This window comes from Tribolium castaneum, chromosome 4 (assembly GCF_031307605.1).
Source record: "Tribolium castaneum strain GA2 chromosome 4, icTriCast1.1, whole genome shotgun sequence".
In the NCBI taxonomy this organism is placed as follows: Eukaryota; Metazoa; Arthropoda; class Insecta; order Coleoptera; family Tenebrionidae; genus Tribolium; species Tribolium castaneum.
The window spans coordinates 7,275,436-7,300,389 of record NC_087397.1 but is presented as its reverse complement, the minus strand read 5'-3'; the positions used below and the strand labels follow the sequence as shown (position 1 = coordinate 7,300,389).

At 32.1% G+C, this 24,954-nt stretch overlaps 2 long non-coding RNA genes across 3 annotated transcripts in view; one reads left to right on the top strand and one right to left on the bottom strand.

The window, feature by feature from the left end:
• LOC135265858 (uncharacterized) overlaps positions 1-24,954 on the top strand; it is a 100,463-nt gene that overhangs the window by 31,597 nt on the left and 43,912 nt on the right. For both annotated transcript variants that reach the window (XR_010333705.1, XR_010333706.1), the window contains exon 3: positions 2,703-2,757. This is a non-coding gene — a long non-coding RNA (uncharacterized LOC135265858). The remainder of the gene's footprint in view (positions 1-2,702; positions 2,758-24,954) is intronic.
• LOC135265859 (uncharacterized) overlaps positions 1,300-24,954 on the bottom strand; it is a 30,750-nt gene continuing 7,095 nt past the window's right edge. Inside the window, exon 2 of the long non-coding RNA XR_010333707.1 lies at positions 1,300-2,230. This is a non-coding gene — a long non-coding RNA (uncharacterized LOC135265859). The remainder of the gene's footprint in view (positions 2,231-24,954) is intronic.

The window sequence follows — 24,954 nt, the reverse complement described above, 5'->3', positions numbered from 1 at the left end:
CACTTAATGAGTAAACCGTGCAATTATCATGGAAATTACTCATTTATTGGCCACCATAAATATGCAAACACTTTAAACTGAATTAATGTGCCGTGCAATCGCAGCTATGTAGATGTTAGATTTTATCGAAGAAGACACCCAATTTTTAATTATTATTAGTAACACGCCTTTACTTGTTTTAATTAAAAATTCCAATCTTTTCGGATTTGGTTGACTTGTCTCTCATTTATTTTTTCTGGTCCAGACAGGAGTATCTAACGGTGAATAACCAAATTGTTTATTTTTAAGTGGTTTATAATGTTTATTTATTCGGCGGTAATGTTTTATGGAAATTAGGAGTCGAGCATAGGAGCTGGTTTGATCAAATGTTACGCTTGAAACGATAAGCGAGCTTGAGATAAGACTTTGCTTCACTTACCTTGAGGTGGTTATTTTTTGGAAGCGCCTTCCAGTTATTCTACTTTTATACGTTCTGTAGTGTTTATTTACCGACACTTTTTAAATTTATTATTTTAGAAAATTAACGAAATTGTAACGAAAAATATTTTTAAGATTGAACTATACTGAGAACGTCCGAAGAGAAGCTGTGCGTGAACGCATAATTTGAAATTGCATTGTTAAGAAAAGTAATGAACAAAATTTTTACTTTACAATTGGATTATAACCGAGTTTAAACGGCTTAAAATGTCGATTAATTTATTTTTCTAAAAAAAAAATAAGTTTAAACCTTACAGATTCTTTTATACGTCATTTTAGTTATTTGTAACTAAGTTTAAACGGGTTAAAAAGTCGAATAGTTTATTTTTCTATTAAAAAAAATAATCGCATGAAAAAATATGGTAACTTTCTGAGGACCTTACCAACAATATACATAAATTTGAAAAAAACGTTATTGTCATTTAAAAATAAAATTTTAAAAAACTAATTTTTTTTAGTCATTTTATTGTTTTATTTTTTGATATTTTTTATCGGTCTTGTAATACTGTATTTTTTTCGTGCCATATTTTAATCGAGATAAGAACTGGTCTGTGAGGTAATAATTTAACCTAGGAACAACATCCAATTGTAAGAAGACGATTTTATTCGTTATTTTTCTTAAAAATTGAGTTTCAATTTAGTGGACGATGGACGATTTACTCAGTATAGTTCAACTTTAAGCTGCAATCTCAAAAGGTAAGCAGGTATATTTTTCTTAATTATTTTAAGAAACAGAAAGAAATCATTTAAATTATTAAAAAACTGAAAGAATTTGATTGAAGAAAATGTTTTGTAAGGTTTTTCTAGTAAGCAGGACCTAGGTAGAGAAATGCTGACTTTTTTATTTTTATTAAACAATTTTGATGCTACAAGTAATCAACTGGTACATTTTTGTATAAAGTCTGAGGGAAAATAAGCCTACAAGAGGAAAGTAAATCGGGTGTTCAATGTATTCTATTGTATTGTAAATGTTTGTTTTAATAAAAAATTATTACGACGTTTAGTTTTATTTCGTAAAACACTTCCTTTGCGTGGGATTCGCATTTTTACCTCTGCTGGAAAAATAGGTATTTTTGGGATTTTTTTTATTTACTAACCTAACCTGAGGGGGGTCATTAGTGGCGTTTACTTCTGCCAATGCCCTAAACGTAATTACCGACGACCTGAAACAATTCTTGGAATTTTTTCAATATTTTTAATTAAGAAAAGTGTTTTTCCTGTATTGTCATTGGAAAACGCCACGTCGCAATCGATATCGTGCTCAAAATAGCAATTTTTCCCGGCTAGTCCTTGAATGAGGTCACAGATCCTGTTATCACCTGAAAATTTGCATGATTTCGTGAAAATTTGTGTGTTGGCTGTAAATGCGTCCCCGCAAGTTCCAGGTATGCGTCCCATTACACAAGATTAGCATTTAAATGCGTGAAAGTGCCTAATACCGGATGGTACCTCTGATCAGTGCATCCTCCGGTGTCTGGGCCTGGATTTCTCACTGTTTTTTCTGTGGTAATAATCGTTAGCATGTAAAGACACTAAAACCGTACAATTGGAGTGGACACCGATCTCGCTCGTTACCGGAACAATTAACGAAATGAGCGTCCAAAATGGCCGCAGCTGTAAACAAGCAGAAATTTCTTTGTATGGATCGGTGCAAAATTGCGCATGTCTGTAGTGTTTGCCGGTCTTGCCATGTCGCAGTCATTACTCCGAACCGCCCCATTGCTTCGCTAACATACGAACAAGCTCCAAATTCCTGCAAATAAATGAGTATTTAGACTAAGACTCGGACGCCTTGAATGCAAATAAACATCGCGTGTTATGAACATAATAATCCCATATTTATACTCATAAGCCGGAGTAACGTCAATTAGCTTACACTCAATACCTGGCCAATACTTAGAGATAAATTTCACGATATTATCGCGATATTATGCACCGAGAGGCAAATTAACCGGAGCAAGGGAGTTGCACAAACTTTCTTAATTATTGCAGATGCAGTCTTGCAAACTTGCAAATGGACTAAAGCAACCAACTCCTGCAGTTCGCTTCTTTTATTCAAATTAACTAGTTTTACGATAAAACTTTGTGACCCCCCGAGTGAAAAAATCCAAATTAACATATTATCACTTAAACTGCTGCAAAATTTTTAACCGAACCGTGTTATTACTACCAGTTGCTCAAAACCCATTCACACGCTTAATTAGACTTTATTTCTCTTTTTCCAGATGGAGATTACGTTCATAACTCGTCTCGTGCATTTTTATCCTCCGTAGGCGATGGGTGAGTACAGTTATAATTATTAAGGTTTCATTTTACATAAATATGTCAAGTCTGACGTTCTACCTGGTTATTTCCACGCCAGAAACAAAGCGAAACTCGCTTCCAGCGTTATTATTAAACATAATCTGTACATACGGTATGTGCACAGATAAATGGATCAGCTTTATTGGTTATACCTACCGCAAGTGACACATTTACAACTTAGAACCTCAAGCTCGGAGCGCGTAATCTTCCAAATACTTACAGCAAAGGGGTATTTAACATAACTGTGCGTTCATAGAACCGAGGGAGGCTCTGAGGTGAACTGAGGGAAAGTTGGCACATTTAGGACACTTTTGGCTAAACAATGACTCAACCAAATGCTTTATGCCACTTACATTCTTGCTTTTTGCTATTTTTCTAAATTTTTACGCAAGAAAATATACAAAACATTATTGCGGACAATTTCTAATTTGCCTTTAACAATGTAATTAGCTTAATTTTGAGTAAATTTTAATTTGCTTCTTGTAAACAGATCTGGTCTGTTTATTATAAAAAATATTTTTTTATTTAGTTAATTTATAATAAAATATTTAATACCTAAATACATATCTTGTGATATTATACTGTATTAGTATTCAGTTGACGAACAGTTATTCGGCTTTTTTTATCATCTTCGCGTCTTTTACCCTGTGGCTCAGAAATACATTTATGTATGACGTCGTCTAAGGCTGGATTTAATCATTTTGCTAAGTAATTCAATGACATAATTATTATTTAACCTATGGAATACCTGCAAATATGAACATTGTTTAAATTGCAAATCACGTTCGCATTTTTATTAATTGAAATTAATTATTATCATTTTTATGTTTATAAAAAAACTGATTTTTTTTTCGCCAAAAAAATACATCCGTATTGCGAACGTTTCTATATTATGAAAAATTAATTTTTTCTTTAAAAGCTTGCAAACATGTGTGTTGTATTGACTGCACTTTGCATACCTATGTGTTAAAAGGGTGAGTTTGAAAAATTAATAATTACACTGAAACCATCGTTTACTGCTTATAAATACATTAGTTTTTTCTATTTGCTGATGAATTTTTTTAGAATTTTTCTACAATTTTTTATAATTCAATTATAATAATTAATTATAAGTTATTTTGAGTCGCTAAAATATATATTTTTTAATAATTTCTAATGAAATAATTCGCGATTATTTTGTAGTTTCTCAAGTAGAATTTAATTGTTTTAATTATGAATTAATTAATTTTTATATAGTGTCCAATTAATTTGTACTTGAAGTCGTTTAAGTACTTTGCCAAACTTAAATAAATTTTAAATTTCATTATACGATTAAATAATGTGAGTTGCAAACTCTGAACTACCAATGAATAAACTTAATTTTTAATGCAATTTTTGTACAAACAACATGCTTGTAATGAGCGTATTAGTTTTTTCAGAATAACTTAATTAAAATTTTGTTTAACAATTTAAAATTAATTTTTTAATTTAATATGGTGTAAGAAATCGTACAAAATTTCTGAAGAAATTTACCTAAAACAATCATGTTAGGTGATATTTAATAGCAAAGGCTGATTTCTGCGTGATTATAAAATGAAAATATTGTTTTAATTGTTTTAATAAACTCACTCTTTATTATTTGGTTAAAAAAAATAGGAACAATTTTTATAAAAAATAAATTAATAAAAAGTCGCATAATGTTCATATTTCCATTAAATTTATTTTCTTAGAAGCAACCAGCTGTCCCAATCTGTAATTGTTAGAAAATTGTAGAATTAAACTACAACAACACAAGTGCTAAGTGGATTTAGAAATTACAGAAAAAATTACAATTAACTGATCTCGGGCCTGTTTAATAATATTTAACGGTAACAGTTTTGTACGTATGAGCAAGCTGTTTGTTCGGTGCTCCGTTTTATGTCTAAAATTGTAAAATGAAAAATTTCGTATTATTTAGCTTGGGGAATTATTTTTAATAAAGCTCGCTGGGTCGGAAGCCGTTTAAAGTTAGCGCAGTGTAGCATCTCTCGTTTTTAATTGTGCAATTCTCGTGAAGCTCTTCTTGTGTAATAGTTTGTGAAATCCAATGTTGAAAGTTATCGAAATTAGTCTGAAAATCTTGGTATTTTTGATGATCCGTCTGGGTTTAGCCGTGCTCTATCGGAATAATACGTCGGTATAAGAAGAGAACTCATATAAAATCCTACGAAAGTAAATAGAAAATAAAACAAAAACATGCCAGCCCGATAGGTCCCCGGAGTTTCCGGAGCAAATAACCGTGCTCGGGGTGGGAGACTGATATATCTCTGGATCTCATTTATAGTATAAGAGACGGTCGGAGGTATACCTGCTGCATCATATCAATACGTACGCCTCGTCGGCTACAGCACACATTTCCCCAAGACATCTAATATACAGGACAAGCCGGAATGTAATGTAATATATACGTAATGCACCCGGCGACCGGTATGGCTCTCATATACAACGTAAATGTCCAAAAGTCTTTTAGTCTGACCCGGCGCGGATCACGTACTCTGAACGAATTGGCGGCGAGGACATATCTATGTGACGTGGCCAATGTGCAACCTAAAATTTATATGATCTTGTTTTTTTTCCCAATTCGTACGATAATAAAAATATTGTTACGAGAAACTCGCTTAACTTTTTATATCTAGCGCTGGATTATTTACAAGACTTTGCCAAATGTAATTAAACTAAATGGACTCGGAGTATTGCACAAATAAGACCGCGTTTTACAGACACTTAGCCAAACTTTGAATTTCAAGGGCTGAGTGCTCACGGTGATTCAACAATCGATTTGCACTATTTTTCTCCTGAAACTTATTCGATATTTCCAACAATCGCCAGCTTGACAGCCAAATTCTACACAATTTCTTTGTTTATCTCCACATCAAAATGGAAGAAAAACCACCCAGAAACTAGACAAAAGCATTTCTTGTTTGTTCCTTATAATATTTATTTCATAAGGATCAATCAATAAGGTATGTGTAAAATATTAGTATAGGTATGTTAACAAATAGATTTTGTATTTTTGCAGAAGTATATAATAATTTTTTAAGAGATTTTTTTTACGTTTTACAGTTTAGAACATGTCATAATTTATTCCTACTTACACCTAGTAGGCATACTTACTCATATCACTTAAGAGAGGCAGCGTTTTAAATACCTATTTTAAATACTTGGTATTATAAGACAAAATAATTTTAATTTTACTAAAAATGTACAAATATTATAGAATATAATGCTAAGAGTTGGTTAAAAGCTTCATCAAATTTTAATTCGTTGCTAAAATTTAATAACGCGAATAGACCAATCGGTTTGGTTCAGTTTGGTCACGTGATCAGTTAATCACACATTTAATTGGGGATTAAATTAATGGCGCTTCTATAAACCGCTTTATAATCAATAATAAAAAACTAAAATAGACAATTAAAAATGATACAATTTTGGTTCTCGTTGATCTCAATAGTCAAAGAAAACCTTTGTTACGTTTAATTAATTAATTGACGTATTAATTGCAATTAAATTTGTAATTGATTTTTAAAAAATAGTTAAAATAGACATAATTCGAATTACTAAATTTTGATTATTTTTATTTTTAACCGGGTCTTTTAAAATGTCAAAATTCTGAGCTTATATAATAATAGGTACAATAAATAATTTTATAAATTACTAAAATAATTTTTTAATGACCGAGGCATTATTATACGGAGTCAGACCTGACTTGACTTGGTTTATTTTTTTTAAGTTTATTTTTCGTAAGTATTCTAATAGGTAATACCTAATTATTTACCTAAATACTTACATATTTTGCAAAAGTTTTTTTTAAATAAATTGTTATTGGAAACGATCGATCTTTGTTATATTTTTGCAAAACAGTTTTTGAGATTTGTCCATTTATTGAGTTGTGTGAAAAAAAACTGTTTCATGTCAGACCTGATCTGACAGTTTAATTTTTTTAATTCTAATAGGTAATAATTACCTTAATGTTTTACAAAACTATTTTTTTATAAATTGTTATTGGGTTTTTGTTATACTTTTGCTAAAACAGTTTTTGAAATTTCTGTATTAATTGGGTTGAGTTAAATAAAAATGTTTCTTATTTAGTGTCAGTTTTATTTCAAACAAACTGTAGGTACAATTTCAACCACATTTGATTTAAAAAAAAACAACTTTTTTACTTTTCTATTTATTAAATTTCTCCAGATGTTTAATGTTAACTAAATATTTAAATAAAAAAATTTTTTTAGCAGACGGCAGGTTTTTCTTGTTAAATATTTACCGAGTAATTATTTGTAGGAATACCTTAATTGTAAAAATCTTAACTGTCGTAAAGAAAATGCATAAAATACCCTTATTAAGCAGGTTTATATCTACCTAATCATAGTGCTAATACGAAAATTAAATGAAATGTCAAGCTTATGAATTTACAACAATTGGAAGAAGTAATTTATTAATCGGCGATTAGTAGCCTTGACAATTAACGCACTTGCTATTTTCATAAAGTTGAAAATTGATATATCATTAATAAACTTGTATAGGATGTTGGTAGAAGGTAATTATTTATTATTAGGTAGGTACTTGCGGAGTAGGATTAGGTTTTTATAAGAATTTTTAACAAACAGAAAGATAAAAAATATCGCATTAAAACTGCACACTTATTGATATTGTTTAGTTTTTAGTAGTAACTTCAAATAAATTATGTTTAAGTTGATTACAAATTGTTTGCGGTTTTTGTGTAAAAATTTGAGTTTTATTGATTTAGGGTTGGAAAAATCTCGATCACGGCTGCAAGGGCTAGACTAAATCGATTGTAATGCGTTTGAAATTCGTCGTTTGTAGCACTTGTGCAAACGGGATTAAAAAATGCTTCATATTTTAGCAAATATCGCAAAGTGCATCCAATCCGGGCAAAAGCGTCCAATTTGAGTGCGCCCGTTTGGCTGAATGTTTTATTTTCCTATTTACTTGGTTCAGATTTTATATGAGTTTTCATCTACCTCGGAATTATTCCAATCCTGCGGCTAATGAAAATGCGCCAACACTCCTTTTTGCAGCGCTTGCATTTAGCAAATTAATTTTTGCGTCGGGATTTTATTAAAAATAGACGCGACTTATCTTGAAACCACGTTCAATAAAAGCACACACATTTGCGTAATTTGCCGGATTATCGTCGCGACTTGAGCAATTTATGTATTTGCGACAAGTTTGTACATTTCCATGGAGAGAAAAAACTATCAAAGCTCGAATGAGTGGCGATTTTTTCGACGGTTTATCGCGCCTCTGCCATCTTTAGAAGCTAATTCCACAGTCGTCGCTCTCTTATTCCCTATTTACCGATCGGCTTTCTATAAACTCGGAATGTTTATTCCGAAACCGGCAGCTTGACGTGAATTTTAAACTTTTTTTCAAATGCTCCACAATAATATCCAATAATTTAAAACGCATCCTGGCCGTTTACTTTCTCTAAATCGAAATCATTAACCTGAATGGCGAAAATATGTGCGCCTCCTGCAGGGACCGGATAAAATAACTGCTCTTAAAATACGCGAGTTTGTGGCAACTGCACAATTTAAAATGTACAAGGAGTCATTTTTTCGCGGGGATTAAGAAATGCGGATGACCCTGATTAAAGGTACAGTTAGTTGTAAGATGGAACTGTTATCACCGCTGCCAATTAAATTCTTCTTTAATTAATTGAAGTGCGACTTGACCATATGGACGTAATTGGCAGACCTACCGCATAAAAGAATTTTTCTCCAACTTAAAAATGCAAATACACACTTGTTCCATTTACATTTTTAACAAGACCCGTTCCCATAATTACGATAAAAACGTAAATAAATCAAAGCATAATAATTATCAATCGAGATGTTGCGCATTTGGTTTAAAAATATCTCGGAAATTAACCAATGGAATATTTTAAGGCCACGATTATCACGTTTTGGCCCAAAATCGGCAATAATAAAGGGGATTATCACCGATTCGGTATTTTTGAACACATCAAAGTGTCGTTTATTGGCTAATTGATAAAATTAAGTCACAATAAAAATACATTTATCAAGGATTGGCTAATTATAAACCGACAACAACACTCACTTGTTTGTTTAAGTTTTAATTCACTTTACACTTAGTTTTCACATACCAAAAGGGGGCGAGTTTTCTCACATTCTCTTTTCACTTCCTTTCGTAAATTACATAAGCTGATGGAAGTTTGTAATCAGATAAATATTTTCCCTCTTTCAAATCAGCCAGGCACCGGTCATTCGATTTTTTGTTACGCCTTTTTTGTAATGGCCGACCCAACTTTCTACATTTCGAACACAAAAGCCCTCCATTATCCCTTTGTGCCAAGAGGCCCGCTTTAGAAAGTTCGCCCCATTGGCCCAAGCGACAAAAAATAAAGTGAACAATAAAACGGGAAAAATATTTTTGAGTGCATTGCAGTGCAGTGCAGTATTGATCCGCAGAGTTTCTCCTGGGACTGTTGCCGCCATCTGTGGCCATGCCAGGCAAGACTAGTTTGGCTTTTTTATTTTTTCTTGAAGCCGTCCGACCAGTACTATCCGATTAAATCAGATAAAATAAGTTGTTTGCGGTGAAATGATCCAGTCGGCGAAAAAACGAAAAAAATTTACGACTTGTAAAAATTGGGGTCTCGTCCTTATTGGGACACGGCCTTTGGATGTTTTCGGCCGGACTAGTAGAGGAGGAGCAACAGGTAAAGAAGTCGTAACGGTACTAAATACTTCCGAGTTTCACCCACAGTCGGCGCTAATATCGGGTTCTTAATTTTCGCGCCGAAAGTAATTTATTCGGAAGGCGTCGCTGAGATAAATTTGGCGTAAAATTCGTCTGCAGGTAGCGAAAATATCGTGGAATAATTTGTGCATCTGAGGATAGCGTCATATTTTTGCTACGTTCTTCGAAAACAAAATGAACTAAATCTTAAATTCTCATTTCGGCGAGAACGTGACCGTGTGCAAACGCGCCCGGTGTGAGCCGGAGCAGTCTAAACGGCGGGTAAGCAAAGGGTGCCGCAGCTGTGAATTCAAACTAAAAGAACGTTCTTTAAAAACAAAAGCAAGAAAACAAGGTCTTAGACGGGGTAATCTTGCTACCTCGAACTTGGTACTTTGATGAAATGAGATTGAGATGCTCCTGCTGCAGGATATTTTGGGGAAATATCAAGCGAATTGGCAGCGATTTGTTGCAGGATTTAGAATACGGCCATCCTTATTCCAATTTTTCCCAGCAGCAGCGATTAAAACTTTCTCGGCTTAATCGACCGAAACCTGTTTAGCCTTGACAAATCCTCACTAATTTACAACTTAATTAATTAAAATTAAATTGGGATCAGTGCCACTCGGAGATAAAAGTGCGACTTATCCTAGATAATTAGGTGGTCTGGCAAAGTCCCGTATTATTAAAGTTTGTGCAGCAAGTGCAGCCATTCCCCGAAAATGCAATATCGCGCCACTTTTATACGAGGCGATTCGTCGCCACTCCACCAGATGGAGTGAACATTGCCCAAGGAAGTTTCTTTGAATTATTCACACTCGGGGCTATAAAGCGAAATAAATTTCGAAAAATTTTCGACCAACGTCACGACGATATTGTTGGAAATAAAAATATGACCGCCGGTATGCAAATTCGCAGGTAAATTAAGCAAGTTATGGCGCTAGTTGGGAGAGTTTGCACACAGCACGAGGGCGCTGCATACGAATTGCACATCGGCGAAATTGACTTGCAACAGGAACGGACTCCATATTTTACCGAATCGATAAATCGCGGGGAACCCCTCGCGTGATTAGGCAACCAACCGTGCGAAATTTGCCACGTGTATTATTGGTTGCATTGGTGATTTGAATATCGATTGGGTGAGTCCTGGACTGGCCACCCATCGACATGCGAGGGCTATCTAAGCAAGACGTGACCGTCTAGCAGGAATATAAATCGGCGATTAGCATGCACCATGTTGGTAGCACTTGACGTGTTTACACCGAAACTGATGATGCTGTTGCATTAATTGCGAAACGGGGCAGTTAGCTATCAATTCGTATCATGGGTGTGTCTTTGCATTTTATGGTAACTAGCAGGATTACCTTGGGGGTGAATTCGCCTCTTTGGAAGAAAACGAGAACAAGTAAAAGGCCATAATCTGATGAAACTTATTATGTAAGACTTAACAAGCATTATGCTTTTAGTTCCGTTCCGGAATGATTTTTTCGGAGGTGTATTTTGAATTTAAATTTGTTTTTTTAATGGCTTGCGTGTCGATGTAGTCTCCGAATGATTTATGATCAGATCGAAAAAGAATAAGTTATGAGCGGGCGGATTGGTTCTGGTTTATGTTTCTTGGGAATTCGGAAGGTTAATGGATGGGCTGAAAGTCTAAATGGGTTGGATGAGCTCAACGCTGACACAAACTATTCCTATAAATACAGAGCGGAAAATTTCCCAAACTAAACACCTCGCGATCAAAATAAAACACTTCTATGTTAATTAATAATTTAACGGAAACACCACGACATTTTAACTTGACCTGACTTCTCTAACACTGATGCTAATAATTTGATCAATAGCAGTCATCATAATTACTACACAAAATTTTGAAAATGTGATCGGCCTGACCTGACCTTGTCATTTTTTTGTTAATCAATACACCTCACCTGACCTGACTTGACTTGACCTGACCTAACACTCTTTCTATAAATATTACATAACAAGTCAAGTAAGTTTCACTTTACACTACGAGGCGATTGTTTGAACTTAAGAGGCCGATAAGCCAAGTATTTCAATAGCCGAGTCGTGTAAAGACATTTTTTTTCTAAATATCAAAGAAATTAAAACAATTTTTACAACGTCTGAACAAGTGACTAATTTGCCAAGTATTAATTTCTCCAATATTAGTAATTATACAGGGTGCTGCCTTTTGGATGTCCGAATGAGGAATTTTCGAAACTAAGAGGTTTAGAGAAAAACGAAAAAATTTCGCTATCGTTTTTTGTTTTTGATTCATAAACAAAAGTTGACATTTTAGAGAAATCTTACAAAATTCATATCTTCTTCATTATAAAAAATATACATTTGAAACAAAGACACTTTTTTACAGAGTATTTAGTAACGTTATCAGCGATTTTTTAACCATTCGTTTAGTTGTAAGGTCATAAAGTTTTGTTTTTTTTAATAGGAATCATAGGCGGCTGTGATATTTTTGAAAAGCTTATTTTTTTCTGATTTGATATGTCTTTTTGTGTAAAACATTATTTTTAAACATTTAAAAAAACATAGCATTTCGCTTTTTCTTTATAGTAGGCCATGAAAAAATAATTTTTCCATAGCCAACTACTTTCATATATTTGAAATATATTTTTTATCAAAAGTATATATGTGTCAAACTGTATTTATATGCTTTTCTATATGTCGAAAATAAAAGACGATAGCGGGACACGGTTTTGACCAAAATTATACTTAAATTTGTATTTTTTTCAATTGAGTCAGGTAAAGTATTTCCTTGACAAGGCAGGAAAGTGTTTTTATGACTCTAAGTAACCAAGGAATGATCTATTTTCGTGACGGTTTCGGGAAAAATTATTTTTTTAAATAAATAATTTGACCTGAACTGTCCTGGTCATTCGTTTGTTAATTAATAGGTGGATAGAACTATGGTGTGAAGGATTAAAAATTGTGTGAACGCACTGCTGGCGTAATGCCTGCGCCATGCCATCATAAACGCCCGTGGATGTGATTTTTCGTGCGGGATTTTTTGGTTGATTACGTTAGAAGCTCGCCGGGGAAATTGAGTTTTGTCACGTTGACTCGTCTGTTTATGATCCATGTTTGCCGACGTGTTCAAATATTTTTCGCTTTGATTAAACACAGAAAAAGAAACGATGTTTAATTTAGAATAAGAGAGGAGTAAAAAGTGTAGAAGTGATGCAGGACCGGCTCGGTCCCGGAGCGCCCGTTGCGTGTCTCGACGATAGTCGTAAGTTGTGGGACCGGCTATCATAACCGGTTGCTATCTGCAAGCCCCCGGGATTTCGCCCGTGGTATTCGTGATGTGGACGATGCGGCTTTTGCTCTTTTTGGGAGAGAGTCGTTGAACGCAGACTTCAAATTTTAATGACACCGGTATTGGGGGAAGAAACACGATGGACGGAAATATCTCACGGGCAAAAATTCGCGACGTTTACCGCAATCATTAATGTGTGAGTGCAACAGGTGAAAGCTCATTAGAAATTGATGAAATAATTAGGGTTTTGAACCGGGATTTGGATAGAATTCTATTGTTAGGATAACAGCAAGCAGCAGCCAAGATTAAGTATTTTCACACAGTTGAAATAAATAACATTATTTTAGTATAAAAAAACAAGTGTGTTTGCAGAGATTAGAGCTATTTTCGGTCTGGACAAGCTAGTATTAGTTTTTATTGACATATGGCAGTAAAATCTGTGTTCAACATTTGATGTAGACCATTCTATTAATAATTATTTCACTTAGACTCGGTTTACAGAAAGCGAAGTTAAAATTTAATTTCCGAATTAAACTAATTAAATTGCATTAACGAACGTCAAGTGAATCTCGATTTAAAAGTCAGTTGCTATTAAACCGTTTTTTTTTTGTTGTTTAAATTTAATTTGCTGTTAAAAGTTAACACCGCGAATGGACCAATCAAATTTGTTCAGTTTGGCCACGTGAAATTTTAACAAAACTTCATATCAACCGGCTCTTAAAGTGCTGTGTTTTAATTGCATTCCGATTTACTTTTTAAATATACCTGTGATTAGATACAATACACGTTGATATGTAATACAACAAACTTTACAAGAGATGTAGTTTTTGTAAGTTTTATTCGCATTTAAAAAATAACGTTTTTTCTAATAATAGTAATAATTGCATTAGCTAAATAAATTTGTACAATAGTGGAAGCCGTTTTTTATAGTTGCTTTTAACTCAAGTTATTTCGATTTATAAAAAATAAGACATCCTCGAGAAAATTTAGTTCAATTATAAGATTATTTATGGTTTTTAAAAATGACACTAAACATTCAATGATCTACAAAGATTTTTTGTTCTTACATGCTTAATTGTTGATTATGGCTTTCATCAATACATGCAACGTTTCTATTTTAATATTCACTCTTTACTTTCTTTTTTAGTTTTAACTTTTTTTGTTTTTTTCTGCAGATATTTGTTATATTTCTGTTATTGTTAAGTTTTTATATATTTTTTAATTTTTTGGGGGATTGATTTAAATAACATTCGGCTAAACTTTGCCCCACAGAATTTGTATATTTATTGATTTATGTTTTTTTAGTAAAGGCTTTTATTGTTACTATTATTATTATTATTATTATTATTATTATTATTATTATTATTATTTTATCAAAACTTAACAAATTATGTCAATGAAGTTTAAATTAAAAATTTTAAACAGAAGAAGAATCAGTTTTTGATTTTTTAATGTGTGCAAAGTATCTAAAAGCTGTTTTACTTTTTGCCAAGACAAGCGCATGAAATTAAAAAACTGTTGTTATATTTCTGTTATTGTTAAGTTTTTATATATTTTTTAATTTTTTGGGGGGTTGATTTAAATAACATTCGGCTAAACTTTGCCCCACAGAATTTGTATATTTATTGATTTATGTTTTTTTAATAAAGGCTTTTATTGTTACTATTATTTTTATTATTATTATTATTTTATCAAAACTTAACAAATTATGTCAATGAAGATTAAATCAAAAATTTTAAACAGAAGAATCAGTTTTTTATTTTTTAATGTGTGCAAAGTATCTAAAAGCTGTTTTACTTTTTGCCAAGACAAGCGCATGAAATTGAAAAACTGAAATTGAAAAAAATTTACTGACAAAACAAACGATGTTTTCAGTTTCCGATTAAATAAAAATAAGCTGCCATGTCTTTAATAAAATGATATAATAACAAAATCAACTTTGTACACTTTGTTTGTCCAAAAATTTAAATATCTACTATGTGATCGTCTAAATTTATAAATTAGACTAGTCTTTGATATTTTTTAAATCACCTAATTATACAATAAATTTTTTCCTTTATAAGTTTTTGATCACAAAATTATTTCGAGTTTTTTAATCGAAAGTTGCTTAAATATTTTTAAATAATTTAAATAAGACATTCCTAATTAAAAAACTGTTAGATTTTTAACTAGGACTTTTTGAATTAATTTCCAAAATATGAGGAGAGAATCTGTCAATCTCCCTTCAGTAGTAAGTAGGTAGGTACCTTCAGCTTGTGTCCAGCTATATTTTTTTTTATTTTTGGAGGTTGCGACTTGAGGAATTTGATACTCAGACTTTATTCAAAAATTAGCTTTTTGCACAAAACCACTGCACATTTAGGACTTAGAGATCAGGGGAAATAACGCGATTTAGTTAAACTAATTATTATTTTATTCCCAATCTTTTACTTGAAGATTGGAACAAAGACTCAACTAATTACGTTTCAAAACTGCATTTAATGCATCGCGGCCTAGATAAAGCTCAAATGCGCCTAAAAAGCGTAAAATTTAATTTTTGAATGCTTGTAGATCGGTAATAATTGGAGCGATATTTTAGATAAATTAGCTTTGAAATACCTGCTTTTATGCATGGACACCGCAGAAATATTTCTATAGCGCCGTTTCGGGTCGATGTGCCAGCTATAAAATTCATTGATGTCTGCCAAAAACCGTCTCGTTTCCATCTCACGTCTATGCAACCCGCACGACCGTCGATTCTCATTAAATATGCCGCCCCTCGCCATCGCGACATTATGTTAACTAGAACCAAGTCTTTCCAGCAAACGCGACAATTAAACCCTTGATAAAAATCCACTCCATTTAGCCCCGACGCACATAAATTATGCTATTATTCGAATTAGATAACTTTTTAATGGCATTAACACGTAATTAAGTCCGGAGCGATAAAAATTCAAAAGTTTACCTTCGGAAAAGTCACCAAACACGAGATTCATTAATCACAACTAACCTTGGTGCTTGACTAAAAAGCTCTGACCCTGAAGTGTGGTTTTTGCTACCCTTTCGTCCAATTTTACCTGACATTTATTACACCTCGAGTTTCACTTTCGAATAATATGTTTAGTTACTTTACATTTTTATGGGGTGCTTGCCTTGAATCTCAGTCCGATGACCAGACTGGCTTTTAGGGTTGAGGGTTTTTACGCAATCGGTTTCAGTCAGTTTGAAACCGACTAAATAGACACTGCTGTGAAACTAAAACAAATCCAAGGTAATTTTTCAGATATTTTTACTGCATGGTTTTGTAGTTAATTGTCTAGAAGGCCGCACATAATTGTTTCAATTGAAACGTTGTGCTAATTTGCAAAGCTGCGATAAAGTATAAGTTTTAGAGCTCGGATTTTTTAATGCGGCCTCCTGTAGGTAATCCCAGCCCACAAGTTCAGCATACCATATCTGATGAGTGCATTTAAATGGTAATACTTGAAATATTTAAAATAAAGACATCCTTAAATTGTCGGCAAACTGTGTGTTTGCTGGGAATTTTACTTTAAAACGTGATTATCGTGTAACACCGTGAACTTGGGGTCATTATTTCCAACTAATGGTGAATAAAAGTTGCACATTCTTATCTTTATTCGGCTCTAATTGAGATCGAGCCGCCCGACGTCTATTGATTCGTTTGATTCGAATCCAAGGTCTATTTTTAATCGCGATGGGTGGTCGAGATCTCTTTGAAATTCAGCAAATAATCTTGTTTTCGCCGGCTAGACCGCAATATGAATATTTCAAGATGCGCTCTCCAAGTCTTTGTATTTTCGGCAAACTTTGACCCCGAATGAAAACCTCCCTTCATCTCAAAAACTTGTTTACTAAGAGCAATTTTATCGGGAGCAACAGGTGTTGAAACCCAAATCAAAATAATTAATAAGCGATCGGTTATTGTAACTCGAGATTGATCTTTGAGTCGTGGTTTAACGGCGTTATTTTTATTGCACATTAACATTTTCACTGTCAACGAACGACCTTCCTACAAAACAGCAGTTAACGGGCGCGTGTCGTTGCCTTGCTATAAAATCATGTTTTATGTCAGAGTTACATCATGTTTCTGTCGTGACCCACTTCCGCGCGAATCCACCAAACAAAACGGACAACGAAATAATGATAAACAATATCGTTGTTTTCTCTCGGGTAACTTTGACACATTAACGAGCTTTTTTCTTATCTGGAAAGGTGAAATATCTGAATATCAAAGTGTCGCCATAAGGGTGGTGCGCACGCAACGCGTCAATACTGCACTTTCCACCCTCTCTGTCTAATTGTATGCACTCGGCCATCGCGCAAAAACGCCGACATGGGGATGCAAAACCCCAAAGTGCAACGGGGAAATTGTCGCTAGAATGATTTGGACTGAGACTTTCAAATTATCAAAAGCTGCAGAACACCCGAATTATCTGATTTTGTAAACCATAGTCATATCAAAAGAATTTTGTTGGTATTATGGTATTTCAAGACTTTGGTTTAATCAGATTTCTCTAGTGTCATAAAATCAATATGAAAGTCTCTAAATTTATTATCAATATTAGGTTTTTTATTGTAATGTGCAACGTCAGAACCTTAGCCAAATTACATATTTGTTTTACGTACAGTCACCCAAAATTAAAAAGACGCGGCTATTTCCTGTAATAGATCATCAGTTTGAACACATTTTTTGAGGTCAAAACAAAACTGGTTCGATTAATTTCGATAACACTGTCTAGAAAATCACCAAATTTGATCCAAGTTAAAAGTGCGTTTTAACTTTATTTTGCAAGATAATACTAGAATTTTATTTGTTACACTGGAGTTAGCTCATTTTTAAGTTAATTTTTTTTAATAAATCGAAAAACTGTAAAGTTTATTCTAAGTCTAATTTAAAAGTCTTATTTTTTATTTACATATAAGTCGATTTACATATGAGTAAATATCTGTTTGAAATTGTATTTCTTGAAAAAACACAGTGAAAAATCTATACTTTAGTAAAATAAATCCTGCTTTTTTTCCGAATGTAGTAAAATTAAAAATAAACCGAAATTTTACTAAATCAGACAAAGAAATGTGTGAATTCTGTGTTTTTCGAATTTCTTAAACATGATTTTAAGTCAAAAACTATTTTTTTGAAATTGGATGAAAAATCACCGAATAAGATTGAAATTGTTGTTATCTTTTTATGAACTTGTCAAAACACAAGAAACAAAATACATGGAAACATATGAAAATCAACAAAAAAATTTTTTTGCCCGAAAAATGTCAAAATTTGGTCGAAAAAAGCGGTATTAATTTTTTTAAACACGTCTTTGAGTTTCTTACCTGAATAAACCAAACAGAAAAATTAACCTAACTGAGTCAAAATTTAAAACTAACATTTTCCAATTTTGTTTATAAAGGCGTCATTTTCATTGTGAGTGACTGTACTTATCTACTTTATTTTTGATATGCGCAAACTTTCTCTCTTAGTGTAGTGCGTACACTGATTGGCCTTCTATGTTTTACCTGAAGTTTAAATTTAAATTTATTATCTTCAGAAACTCGGCTTTAATAGTTTGAAAAAATATTTTTTTCTAATATGAAACATCAAAGTCAAAACCTCTAATAGCTCTACAATATTTGTTTTAATTAAATTATTTAATTATGGGTGTGTGCAAACTTTTAAGGTCGCAAAGTCATTATTATATAAAAGTCTGGAATTGTCAAAGTCATTGATAATTGGCAATAAACATAGTTTTGGTGCTTTACACTACCTACACATTTTTTAATACGAAAATAATTATTTTTGAATTAACAAAAAAAAATATTTCAAAAATAGAGACTTGGATATTGATTTTATAAAAAAAAATCTAAAATCATCGGATGAGTCTAAAGATTTTAATACTTAGAAATAATTGTAAATATTTAAATTTTAAATTCTAAATTGTCATACAAATATGATTTTATTAAATTAAGTCAAATGTTTGTACTAAGAATCTAGATGAAATTTTTTACTGATTGATATTTTATTAGTTAATTTTGTCTGTGGATAAGCTTCTGTTCTTAAAAACTGATTTTGTTGCAATTTTTATGTTAAATTTACTAACTGATGATTGTTGTTCTTTGATAAAAAATATTTATGTTTTGGTCGAAGTGTGAAAATTTGCTCATATTGAGGTTTTTTATTAAGTTTTGGTTTTAGGACAATATTTTATCACTTCAATCCGTATCACAGTTTATAATTTTTCATATCAAAATCATTTATTTAGACTTTAGAATTACTTTAAAAATACGTAGCACTGATATTTTAAACGTAAAAACAATCATTTTGATTTTGTTGCTCAATATTAACTTGCTAAATCTGGAATGAACAAAACTTTGGATTTGCTTAATTTTGTTCGTGGACGCGCGTTTGGGCCATAAAATGGCTATCAAAGCCTTTAATTAGTTATCAAAGCCATTTGGTAATTGTGGACTTATGTAAAATGTGATTAGAGCTGGGTCGAACCGCCCCTATTAAAACTTTTCCAATCTGGTAAAAATCCCACCAGACTTTGATAATTCCGAGCGTTTAATAAACGTGTCAAGTGGTAAAGTTGTAGCGTCACATGTCGAGTTTTCCTAGGCATTTTCATTTCGCGTTTCAGTCGGTTAAGCTGGCTTTGTTCGCATTGATGAACTAATTAGAGAATGTGAAATTATGCACCGGTCGTTACGTTTAAGATGCTTTTTGTTAATTGGCTTGTAAGTAAATTTGTTGGTCGTTAAAAACGGTGGGGTCTGAATTAAAATTAAATTAATACATTCCGAACCTGTATGGCAGCATTGCGAACGTTCTGAGATGGAGTTAACGTTCATATTTTATAATTACAACAAATTACCCTTTTTAGAGAGAGAGATGATTAGAGTGCAGATCACGTTTTCACCCTGTACAAGCACCACCTGCAAGCTATAATTAACTGGTTTCAGTGGGAAACTTGCTTAATTAACTTTTTACTCAGACGTGGAATTTTTCAAGACGCGCATTCAATTATTATTAATGCAAATTAGAAACTAATCTTTCGCTTTGAAGACGGTTTTGTGCGTTTAATTAAACATGCGGAGGTTTTACTTGTCGTTCCCTCTGCCATACGCTCATCCCTCTGTATAAATAATGGATGTATGGACAAACGCTCGAATACAGTCACGTCTCTTTGCCCCGAGTAAACTTCAACTTTTGCTCTTTTTTATTAAAATTTATTTCCGTTCAGGAATATCGACTCCCTGCATCTACATTTGACAGCAATGGCCAAATGCTTTTAGTGCCTCTGCCATCGCTAATAAATAGATACAAAATCTCGAAATTATTTCATATTCCCGAGCGCAATTTCCCTTCACCTGCAGGCGATATCCCCAAGGAAAGGAATTTCAATACATAATCGAGATACGAAGCGGGATATTGTGTACACGTGGCGAATTCTTATCAACTGATGTGTGAAGGAATTTCTGGTATATTGTGTCGAAAATGAAGCTTGCTGATCCGGGCCCCAATAATTCAGTTATTGGGCTGCATTTGTGCACTTCGGAGAAGTCCTCGCCTAACGGTTGATTTTATGGAAGGCAAGAGGTATAAAACGTAGTGAAATGAAAAGTGAACTATTTATGACCGCACTGAATGACCACTTCCGAGGTCTTACATAACTTTTGCTTTCTGGTTTTTTGAAAGGGTTTGTGTCGGGACATTGATTTATTTCGGCAGACTTGGAATAATATTTATGTGTGGGGTGCTGGGACTAAATTTAAGATGAAAGCGCGGCTCGGATTGAGTTCAGCTGAATTCGCATGTGTGCTGATGACAGGACGGAATTCGCAATTAACATTTTCATTATGCCAATATTGAATTGGAATTTACGCGAAAGCTGGTTTCTAAAATTGTGAAATTCATTCAATTTGTGGTATACTCTGATCTTTGAAATTGCGCTATTTCACTCAGACATGCGCATAAATTGGATTTGCATAATATAAAACCGCAATTAAATTATTATGTTGCTGCGGTATTAATTACACCATCATAATTAAATTAATGTTTTTATTATACATCCTGTGAAAAAATTAATTAAATGGTGTTTCCGGCCTAGGCGTTTTACACATTTTATTTTAATATTTTATTAACTCATAAGACGTAACGAATTATTCTTTAAAAGTCTGTAAAATCAGACCACACAAAGCTTTAATTTTTTTAAATAATTTTCTAAAATTTCAATGCAAGAATCTACCTATAGGTAATTTTGTAAATGTTGCCTATACTCTTTTGTTTTTGTTATATATAATTAAAAAAAATACCTAATGATAAGTGACTCAAACAAATTTGCTTGTTTTCCTGTTTATTTTTTTAATTTTTAATTTTAAAATAAATGAACTTAGAATTAGGTACATAGTTAGTTCTACAATCTACATCTACAGGTGTTAGTATTCAAGTAACTCGTTTTTTATTAGGTGGATATAGTAGATTATATTTATTATATCACATATTATATAATATCGTAAGGATTTCACTTAACCTTATCAGGTTTATACACCTAAGAAAAAGCAAGATAATTATTCCCACAAAATAATAAATAATAATAATAAAAGTTTTTATTTAAGAAAAAATGTGAGGAGGCGAAGTCTAGCTAACTCTACTCTACTTAACCTCTCACAAAACAAAAATAAAACATAAATTTTTAAATATAAACGAATAAAAGCAAAATTAAAAAAATAAATGCGGAAAGAAAACACATAATATAATATTAATATAAGAAAAAAATATATTTTTTAAGTAATACTGAAAAAAAAATAGATAGTAGTGCGTCCTGAATGCAATTGAAAAAATGTAAAACATAATTGTAACAAAAATAATAATACAAAATAAAATCAAAAACATAAAAGAATAATTTCTGAAGTAATAAAAAAATATTTTTTTTTGTTTTTTAAATAAGTTTTTTGCCTTTGCCTTTAAATGGTTTTCGATGTTATTATAAATGACAAGAAATGACAAAGCTTAACAGTCTTTATTCAGTTGTGTTTTTTTGCAGATACAACTCGTAATTTAAAAGAAACTTTTAGAATTTATTTTTACTCATTATAATGCTAGTTTTCAAACGTAGGTAAGTAACTACGTTTTTACGGAAAAGTTTTTTTTCTGTTATAACTTTTAGATTTCTTTTATTCTTTTGATTTTTAACAGAAATAAAACTTTAACAGATTTTGCAATTTGCAATTTTTTATGTGTGTTCAAATCAAATTTTTTTTAAAAATGGTGACTAAATAAAAACAAATAAGTATTAAAATTAAAACAAATGTTAATAATTTAGGTCTTGTTATGACTCAGATATAAATCACTGAAAGAGACTTTTTTTAGTTTGTGATAATAAGTTGTTTTTTAATGAGTCTTTGTTTATAAATAAAACTGGAACTGGTATAAGTCGTTTTATTTTTTAATGACAATTTTTATACTGATTTTGGTAAAATACTTTGGTTTTTTACTATTTTTCGCTTAGAAACGAATCAGTTCTCCTACTGTAACAGTTTTATAGAAAAACTTTGATTTTTAGGACTTTTTGTCCTTATAAACTAACTAAATTGCCTTAGAATGACTCAGACCGCTTTACTTTTACAGAAAACTATTTTTTTCCGTGGATTATGTTGAAATACGTTGTTCTTTTGCTTTAAAAAATGATAAATCTTTTTGGAATTTGGAATATTTCTTGTTCATTAATAGTACATGTTAGGTTTTGAATGGAACGAGCGGATTTTTTTTAATTATTACGAAAAATTTTTATAAAATGTTTTCCAACTGTAGGAACAGATAAAACAATTCAAGTTTTTATTAGGTATATGAGGTAATTCATATTGTCTTTAATTTTTTTATTATCAAGATATTAGAAACGGAAATTTGAAGCATTACGTATTAAAATTACTAATTTATGCAAGCTTATTTAAATATTTATTTAATTTTATAACTCTGAGATTTGTTATATTTCGAATATTTAAATATTAAATGTATAATTTTTATTGTTTGTCTATTTATACAGTTACGACTAACCAATCATTGCAAAAGATTGCAATAAAGATATCAAGACCTGCTGACATAGGGTCACATCCAAGTGCATTCACCTGCATATTAAGCAGATTTTTGTAAAAATTTCTCGTAAGTCTATTTAGAAAACATACGTTTTTTATTTGCCTTTACACTTATGACAAGTGCAATATTTTAGCCAACTTTGTTAGCAAACAATTCTTCAAGTTTGCCGAGATCTCTCTCTCTATTCATAAATTTCGAGATGAAGAGATGCTATCTTAAATAATGCAAAGGTTTGTTCATACAGTCGGATATGTTTAGAATGAGAATTTGGTAGTTACTGTAGGTCAGGACTTTAGTATTCATCGAAGTAAAACGGTTTCAGGAGCGCTTGTCGAGATTTACGACAGTTTATGCATTTTTAAAAATCATGGTTGCGGTTAGATATCAAAATGGCAGGTATCGGGGGGCGGAGCCAATCCGCTTGTACCTTTTTCTCGGTGTTTCCCTAAATTTTGTGGCTCGATCGTTTCATCTCGGTAAGTAGACTTCGGAAATAATCACCGTGCAATAAAATAAGTTTACGAGCCGGCAAAACAAACACGACACTGGCATATAAAATACGCTCCATTCATACTGGTGGCAAGTTGTAAAGTTGTAAAGCAATATCAAACCCATCCAAAATTAGTAGAATGTCCCACATTTACAAATTACACTATAACGACCATAAAAACGCAATAAACGCGGCGAATAAAACGTTTGAGGCAGGTCAGGGCGCGGGTCGTAAAACACTGTGTTATAGTCAGAAGTCGTAGATCGTAAAACCACCGCACCCAGTATTTTATAGACATCGGCCTAACAATCGCTAGTTACCGTATTTCCTTCCGGTGTACGCGGATGGACCTTGAACTTGATGACCGACTGACGGAAAAATGTTTTCAAACACACAACATTCTTGAAATGCAGCGATCAAGACCTTCGACTTTTTTATTGGCCAAGTTATCTTAATTAAACTGAAAGAGTGTCGCTGTCGTATTAATATTAAATATAACTCCGTGATAAGGCCGGATGGAAGCTGAGGTTAGTAGATGTCTGAGCCTCTGACAGTGATTTATTTAATTGAACGGCCAAGAAATAAAACTTGTTTTTGTGCTTCTAATTAATGTAAAACAAGTAACTATTTTTCTCTCACATTTTTCAAGGAGATCACAAGGAATAATTTACAATAATTTAGATAACGAAACACTGAAAACATTCAAATCACACGGTTTTTCAGAATTGGAAAAATACTAAAAGTCACTCGTTTTAAAATCTATTTCAAGGTAAAAGTTACTCGAAAAATGGGACAGATTCAACAGACACTAGTTTTGTTGTTTAGTTAAGGTTATTCGTCCACGCGGCCGTGCAAATGCACTAATTTGAATTAGTTTTTAAGAAAAATAATAAACAAAATATTTTTTTACCTTTTAACTAGTTTTTCGTCGATTTAAATATTTGTATTAAAGTTATAATGGGGTAAACAGCATTTTTATGGAAAAAGTTAACGTTTAAATGGCATGAAAAATTACATTACCTACTACAAGTGAGTCAAGTACAAGATTCATCAAAGAAAATTATACCATATTTTAATAAAAAAATAAAATGACTAAGAACAATTAGGTTTTTTTACTTTATTTTTAGATACACTAACAAGGGACTTTTCAACCCTTTTAAACTCGGTTACAAAAAATTGCAATGAGGTACAAACTGACCTGTGAGGTAATAATTAATTTAAGAACAACGTCCAATTGTAAAGAAATTATTTTATTACTTTTCCTAAAAATCCAAGTTCAAATTTTGCGTTCACGCGGACGTTCTCAGTTTAGTCCAACCTTAAAGAAAACACTTATAAAATAGCTATTTTTGTGTTTTGTTAACTGCTTTTAGTTTTTTTGGCCGCGAGTTTAGCTTTAGCTAATTAACATCAAAATAACTTATAAAAACTTTCTTAAGTCTTAGAGGCACATGGTTATATAACAGGAATTTTCCTTTAATATTGATTTAAAAGCTTACAAAGTTCATGAAATGGCTGCTTTTATTTTCAAATAATTGCGATAAATTGCTAAAATGCATCATTTACATAAAATCAGCT